The sequence below is a fragment of the Triticum dicoccoides genome, chromosome 7B (genome assembly GCF_002162155.2).
Source record: "Triticum dicoccoides isolate Atlit2015 ecotype Zavitan chromosome 7B, WEW_v2.0, whole genome shotgun sequence".
Classification (NCBI taxonomy): domain Eukaryota; kingdom Viridiplantae; phylum Streptophyta; class Magnoliopsida; order Poales; family Poaceae; genus Triticum; species Triticum dicoccoides.
Window position 1 is genome coordinate 257,580,301 of NC_041393.1, and position 7,060 is coordinate 257,587,360.

The window sequence follows — 7,060 nt, forward strand, 5'->3', positions numbered from 1 at the left end:
ACCCTTCGATTTGGCCTGGGCGGGTCAACGCCGTTTGATTTTTACAAACAGTTTTGACCAGGGTTGCTTCATGGGCGTACGATGACTGGTGGGCTCGAGGAGGTCTTTGATTGGCTGGGTTAACTTTTCTCGCGTCAACCATTCCCGATGTGTCGTGTGGCTCAGGGCATGTACAATGGTGGCATATGGATACATATGCCTCATGACAAAAAGTAATTTGAGGCACCTACATTTATTTTTTCTCCCCAATGCAAGCTACCACTAGTGGGCCTCATTAAGAAATAGAAAATAAAGACTCTATTACACATGCATCTCTACTTTTCACTCCAACCTTTTCAGCTTTTGTCACCGGACCACACTCTTTCTCTTCAAGCACCCGCCTCCTGAAGAGGATCCCGCTTCCCTATCCGAACCTACTTTATGTCATACCCGATCCAAGATGGCATGCGAGGCATCACCTTGAGTCTATGCATTGAAGGCGCGCAGGCCGAGTCGTGCGTCGTGGGTTAGCTGCGAAGGGGTTAGCCGACGCGTAGGCACCCGGTTTCTGCACCCGCACCTGTGCTTTGCCTATGATGGGTGGGCCGGTTATGCTCCTGGCCCCGCTCGTCGGCGGTAATTCCTTGGTCAACTGCTCCTGCCGCAGTGCTCCTCACTGGCTGCTCGTGTTGCACACATCATGCATCGTGGGGAGTTGTTGCGTCCAGCGTCAGCTGCAGAAGGGGTGGGCCGATACATGTGCACCCAGATCGTGAACCCAGGCTTGTGCTCGTGCGATGACGGGTGGGCCGCCGCTGTTCCTGGTCCCGCTTGTCCGCTGCTCCTCTTCTGTTTTCCTTTGCGAAATCCCGTCGCCCAATCCCCTCGCCCGCATGCCGCACCCCCTCCCTCCTCGGTCTCCCCCTCTCTCCCTCGTCGGCTGCCACAACACGAAGCCAGGAATCCTCCCCCTCCTTCTCCCTTGCATGTGTGTGCCCGTCGTCGCCTTCCCCCCTCTTCCCCATCGTTGCCCCAATGCCTCCATGGGCTACAACAGATCTATGGCTGATGGGAGGGTACGAGGTAGAGAAGGACGCGTCGTCGGCCCGTCACTTAGGCTGGTGAAGCACAGGTCAGGTCTGGGCGCAACGACCGGCGCCTGCGGGCAGGGTCGGCCGTGGAGGGAGGCTCGCCGGCCGGAGAAGCAGGAGCAAGGAGGTGGAGCTCCTCCTTCAACCTGTGTGTGTGATTTCTTCCTTTTCTATGAATGCACAAATCTGAAGCTTTTTTTGGTTGCCTCATCCAGCTTTCTTCTGAAGTGTGCAGATTGTTATTCCTTATCAGGAAGGACAATATTCATTTGAAGGACTTATTAGACTCAGAATATTTAGCTGGTAAGATACCATATTTCTATGATTCATCCATCTCTCTAGTTCTGACCTTACACATCAACCTATCCCCCTGCACCCTTCTAAATCTGGTGCTGCTACATTTTTTTTCTTACATGGGTGTATGTGTGAGATTTCTTCGTTTAGGTATATTTGTGCCTAAAAGAAGTTTACATCTATTTTCGTGTTAGATGAGCCTGCTTCCGTTTGCTGGATGTATGCAGGTGGATGTACGCAGGTTGGAGGAATGAGAATACTTATGAGATCACATGAATGAGATATTAAGCCCTGGATGCCCAAAATTGTATCATTGATCCCACACAGTGGTTAGAATCCCAGTCTTTGAATCACAATAGACAAGACCATATTTCACATTTTGTATAGTCCAGCCAATAATACACATGGAGCCTGGTGATGGTTTTCAATATATTGTGATAGTAGTTTCCTGCATTGATTATTTCATGAGCCACCATTCCGTTTTAAACTCGAAGTGGTGCAATATTTAAATAGATGTGTTTGTGCCATTTAGCCCCCAAATTCAGTTCAGTTCCGTTGTACATCTTTTACTGACCCCTTTTCTTGGTACTGATTGACCTTTGTACGTTAATATTTTTATTTGACTGCATTTTCTCCTTTAGTCCTTCCTCTTAGTGTATAATCCTGATTGTGTGTGTTTCTTTCCTAGTAGGGTATTTATGATTCAGACCATTCCATAACAAAATGCACATATGGCCTCACAGTAGGAGTTCAGCTTCAGACTGTCATCAAGTTTGTCTCAAATTTATTGTTCCAGTTTGGAATAGTGTACTTTCACAAGTATTTTCTAACGAGTACATATAACACTTCCACATATTATATTACAAAATGGAAGTACAGAGGATATATAGAAGTTACGACCGTTGTGCAGCGTGATCTCTGAAGATGGATTGCAGGTGAGTAGATTAACAATTTAGTACTGACACTATTTCTGTTGATACTTCATTTTACTCAATCTTTCGTATTGACCATAAGCATAAAGGATATCATGTTGGGTTGCATTGCCATGTAAGGAATGGATATCCTAAACCTGAGAATGTACCAACGTAGATGATTGCTTCTTAGGAATATCATCGTGTTGTTACAGTAAAGATGGCTATTTGTAGCACCTTCTATAGTTAAGTTTACTATTAGGAATATCTTTCAACCTCTGTACTATGTATTACCGCTACAATTTTGGCTAGGGAATCTGTCTCATTTTAATATTGCAATGAAGTGGTTGGGATGGAGAGGGTTTTTTACTTGACAACTTTGTGACCTATATACCTTTCTGGGTTGTGCATGTTCAAAGTAGTTTCAGTTTGTCCAATTTTTGCAGGGATATTGTGTGAGGTCTGCTACAAACTTTAAGAAAATCACTTAGTACATTCATGGGATCACCAACTTTTGGCATTTGTTGAGACTACAGCTAGGTGGGTCCATGAATTCCTAGAAGATTGTGGCAATTATCCTGCTTTCCTTGCAATATTGGTTTCTAAAAATATCATGGTAGTTGTAATTTCAGATTGCTGCTAATTTGACTAAATATGTTCTGATTGCTTTCTAAGCTTTCTTTCTTTACTGTGTGTAAAACTAATTCATTCCTAATTGAATCTTTCAATGGTTGATGGGAACATTACAGATCTTGCTTCTTTGCTTTTTAATGTTTCATATGTTTTCATGTACAAACCGAGGAGTGCAGGCGCGATGGCGGGCATCTCCGGCAGCGGTAGTGACCTGCAGGAAAAAGGCGACAACGAGAGTGTTCAATTCGATCCATCACCATGGATCGGTCCCTGCAGGAGAGAGAAGATGAGGAAGAGAGAGAGAGAAGGAAGGAGAGGAGGGAGAAAGAGAGAGGGAGGTACGATGGTGGGTGTTACTATAGTATTAGAAGAATTCCTGATATATGTATATATAGTATTCTATGATATTTGATGCAAAATATTGATGGCTAGGTGAATGCACTGGACTCTTCAAGATCAAGGGCACCAACAGCAAAAGGCCGAGTGCATCCATCGACAGCATGCCCAATGTCCGGATTCACTGAGCAGTACAACCGGAGACGTTGTAGGCTGCCTGCAGGTCTGGAAACCAGACAACATCTCTGAAACCCACTATCTTCTTATGCATGAATTTCTGCTCAGTTTGGCTACATCTAATTTGTTATCGTTAATCCTATTCCATAACGCAAAGTTGCAAACATCCTGTTTTTTCATCGAGAGGAAGAACATTAAGAATTTTCGCACATTCTGTTGTAGCAATATTGACTGTATGAATACCAGTAATGTGTTTGGCAGTTTGTTCTTGTGGCTTCCAAAAAACCTGGAATGTTTGTTCTGCTGGTACAACTCTCTTTGGCTAGGACATTTTGGCTTCAAATAACATCAATGAACCTAAAATTTCTTAATATTTTATACCACCTTTTGTATTGATGTTCTTCATGCATGCTCATCTGCCAAGAGGTCATTCCAATAATATCACGCGTTCCTCAGCAGGCGCCAAGCCGTCCACTGTTGTCTCTGCCCGAAGAAGGATTATGGTTCTCCACCTCTCTGCTACTCATATTAAAATTCCGGCATGTTCTTTCTTTCTTTCTTTCTTTATTTTCTGTCAAGAAAAAGGTAGAACCTGTTCTTAATTTTCCATAATGATTTGAATGCAATTTGTCAGTGTATTTCTAGCTGGAATTGCATGTATATCTTACAAATTTACATTGTAAGAAATTAATAACAAGAATAGAAGCATTTGCACCCATCTAACATGTTTGTCTGGTATTTTTCAAAAAGCTCAAGGTTAGAGATGTGGCGCTGTATGAGACTATCATTAGGACAGAAGATAAATTAATGTTAAAATATTGTTTGAATTTTCTTCGTTCTGTAAACGGCAATACAAGATATGTTGCACCATGATTCTATTCCAAAAAAAATAACAGCTGATAATTAACGACACATCAAATGTTCTGTTTTGAAATGGATCATTTTGCCAGGTTGGGTTTAGTAGGTCATAACGGTTTTATTCAACGACAAGATTAATTTTGTTTATACTTTAACCAGTTAAAGGATTGGCGGTCAAGCCCTATGATCTTTGTACACCAAGGTTCAGTTGTGTTCTTTGTGAAATATATGTCCTGCAAGTCTCATGTGTCTTGCGTTATTTTCGCTTTCCAAGCTACAGGATTTTGATATACTTCAAACGTGATTCTTTATATGTTGTTTGATTCCATCAATCGTAAAACGTAAATTAGCAATTAGGCGTCTACAAAGTGTAGTGGAACCATTGTGATTGATGCAGTTTTATTTTAGTATTGAAATGTTTGTCTTAGTTTGTTTTGTGTTGAGAAATATATTTGTTTTCCAGCCATTGTTTTCTAAATCCTATCAACACATTACCTGATATGGCCTTTGAAGTTTCTATTTTATAACGATCTTAGTTGTAGTGGTCAACTTGAGTATGGTATTATGGTATAGTTTATTCTTTTCTGTTGCAGCTATTTCGGAGAAGTTTAGAGCTCTGCAAACTTTTGAGGACATGATTTACAATAGCAGAGATGAAACAATCAATCAGTTGAGATGCATTACGTCATATTTTTTCTCTGGACATCGATGTGTATTGTAGACTCCTTTCTTTTGCCACAAAGGATACGAGCTGTGCCATTTGACTCGAAGGACAAAGCATTCATCACAAGGGGGTGGTCTTGATATATACACAAAAGAGGAAATTTCCTTTTGTATAGAACCAAATTATATGATGTAATTCAGTTCAAATAATAATTTATATGATGTAATTGACCACTATTTCTAAGAGATTCTCCTCTACACAATGGTTATCATGCATTAAATACATTTTATTGTCAAATATGTTTACCTTTTTTAGTGCAAATCTACAACTACTCGGACTTCCTATTTGGAACCACCGACCTAATTTTGTTCGGTCCATGTATGTGTGTATTGAAGTTTGGTGAGTCTCAGGAAGAACCAAACTTTTATTCCTATCTCATCATATGCTATCTTAAATGCAAAGTGTTAGCTACTTCAGTCCCACCTTTGAAACTGTGATTGATTACAAATTGTGCATGCTCAAGTAAGTAAATATTTGTAGAGAGAAATCATTGTTAAGTTTTGATTAAAATGGTTCACGTTGGTATCAAGTGGTTACTCACACCTAAAATTACAAAAAAAATGCAAGTATTTTCAATGCTCCCATGATTTTAAACGGGACTCTGCACCATTTGACCCAATGGGTCTACTTCGAGCAGGCCAGCCCAAAAATCTCGTCGTAGGTCGGATTGACTAGCTTATGTCCACTAAAACATATATTTTGTTTTAAATGGGGCTCTGTGCTATCAAAATAAAATGTGTATATACATCTAATTATAGACACCAATTCCCCATGTTTCCTATTAAAGGGGATTCAACCATAGATATTTTTCTCATCGCAAACATGGATTTAGTGTGCCTCTGCGCCATTTGGCGCAATGGGTCCACTACTATATATAACAAAGCCAACCCCTCGTTCACAAGGTCGGGCACGGGAGAAGGGAGACCCATGTAGATGCGCACGCGAGGTTTGGAGACGCACATACGCACGACTAGCCAAAGCTCTCGCCTCAAGCGCGCCGTAGCCCGACGCCAACTCCACACTCCTTTTTCCCTCCTCAATCTCGACATCAATCTCATCTATCGTCGGAGCACGCCGGAGCTTCATCAACATGCTCATCTTCGCACCAATTGTTGGCCTCGACGGTAAGTTCTAAAATCCGATCGCATCATTGATCTTGTGTGATGGAAAAGAAACAATATCAACTCGACTATTTGGCGAATCTACAACCATGGCATGCCCGCCTCATCCACGTAGCCCATGTTGACTGCCTCATCAATGTTGCCCATGTGAAAACCTACAACCATGGCACGACCACCTCATCAACGTCGCCCATGTGTAAGAGATGAAAATTCTCACACAAAAATACATCGTCGATTGCTTCATCTATATCGGCGGTGTGCAACCCTTTCACCACAAAGAATTTGATTCTTATAAAGGAGAAAACATATGCTTTATCAATGGTCTATCTCAAATCTATGGCCTAATCTCCATGAGACAATGGTCAAATCCATCATCACCATCTTGTGTCTAGTGTCGACGAGGCTAGACGAAATTCTGGCCAAGTGCCGATGAGGCTGGGTCACTACTCTATTGACATGTCACAAACCTACGGGATTGGATACATTGTTATTGGGCACCGGTGAGGCGATAGCAACACATACATGTCCACGTCTGATGAAGTCAGGGCATCACATGACTGGGCACCGACGAGGCGAAAGTCATTCCCTTCGTCGACACACCTTGTTGGTCACACCAACATGGCGATAGTACTCGTGACCGGGTTTCGGCAAAACAAGGCCACCCACATAATATTTTTCATGAATAGCACAATGCATATGGATGAGCACAGCAACACATGATGACGACCATCAGCGTAGCTTAATTGAAGGTATTCTGTGGGCTCGATCCCGCTAATGTAATTAACCGGTTGCTTGCAAATGCACAGGGAATCGGTGAACTACACAATCTCTTCAGTTAGATACTCCGTGAGCGCGAGGCGGGAGGCACAGGATAAATTCCTATGGAACTTGTACAATGTATTTGTATTCAATACAATGATCAATAAAGTGCAGTGT

At 42.1% G+C, this 7,060-nt stretch overlaps 1 long non-coding RNA gene across 9 annotated transcripts; it reads left to right on the forward strand.

The window, feature by feature from the left end:
• The first annotated feature begins 876 nt into the window (after positions 1-876).
• Positions 877-5,200, forward strand: LOC119340495. Of its 9 annotated transcripts, none has more exons than XR_005164572.1 (7): positions 877-1,197; positions 1,286-1,373; positions 1,592-2,299; positions 2,722-2,815; positions 3,085-3,254; positions 3,341-3,467; positions 3,881-5,200. It is a non-coding gene; the product is annotated as an uncharacterized LOC119340495 (long non-coding RNA). The 9 variants fall into 9 exon arrangements; XR_005164579.1 differs by having other exon boundaries at positions 1,592-1,693; positions 2,056-2,299; positions 3,341-5,200; XR_005164576.1 differs by having other exon boundaries at positions 877-1,218; positions 1,299-1,373; positions 3,341-5,200.
• Positions 5,201-7,060: the final 1,860 nt, after the last annotated feature.